This window comes from Alligator sinensis, unplaced genomic scaffold (genome assembly GCF_000455745.1).
Source record: "Alligator sinensis unplaced genomic scaffold, ASM45574v1 scaffold293_3, whole genome shotgun sequence".
NCBI classification, from domain to species: Eukaryota; Metazoa; Chordata; order Crocodylia; family Alligatoridae; genus Alligator; species Alligator sinensis.
The window spans coordinates 847893-848704 of NW_005842604.1; the positions used below are offsets into that span (position 1 = coordinate 847893).

The following is an 812-nucleotide window of genomic DNA, read 5'->3' on the forward strand; positions in this document are numbered from 1 at the left end:
GGCTCTCGGCGCGGCGGGGCTCGTGAGAGGCCGTAACCGTGACCTCGCCTTGCAGGCACCCCACCTCAACACTGCAGAGGGCAGAGCCCCCCCCGGTTCCAGTTGGCTTCCTCAGCCGTGCTGGGATTCAGTGCCAGTCACTAGCCCTGGCCAGGACCCGGCCTACAGCTCCCCGGCCTGCGCCACGAGGCGGGAATCTCTCTTGCTGGTCCCCTCAACAAAAATAAGTTTCTGGCTCTTGTGATTTGGAGAGGAGGGGAACCTCTCAACACTGCAGAGGGCAGAGCCCCCCCCGGTTCCAGTTGGCTTCCTCAGCCGTGCTGGGATTCAGTGCCAGTCACTAGCCCTGGCCAGGACCCGGCCTACAGCTCCCCGGCCTGCGCCACGAGGCGGGAATCTCTCTTGCTGGTCCCCTCAACAAAAATAAGTTTCTGGCTCTTGTGATTTGGAGAGGAGGGGAACCTTGAAACGCTGCCCAGGTGCTGCCTTGAGGGCCAGGACTAGCAGGGCTGTCCACGGGGGTCTTTGTTTTCAAGGGATCTCTTGATTTCAGAAGACCATCTTCAGTTGTGAGGGGCCTGGTGCTGGAGGTCACTTCCACGGTGCTACTGTTGCACAGAAAGTGTTAAAGGGAAAGTCCAGGAGTGGGTTGGGCTGGGACTTGGATAGGGAACGGAGGGCAGCATCTCTGCTGGCAACACCTTAAATAAAGCCTGGGAGCTCCACCTTGGGAGGCGGGGAGCTGGATGTGGTGGCACAGGGGGCTTCATGTTCACCAGCTGCCTTCCCTACAAAGCGCTCAAGACAAAGGG

The 812-nt window shown here is 60.0% G+C and overlaps 1 protein-coding gene across 2 annotated transcripts in view; it reads left to right on the forward strand.

Annotated features, from left to right (window-relative positions):
- Positions 1 to 812, forward strand: part of LOC102371241 (quinone oxidoreductase-like protein 2) — a 20625-nt gene that overhangs the window by 529 nt on the left and 19284 nt on the right. The window lies entirely within an intron of this gene.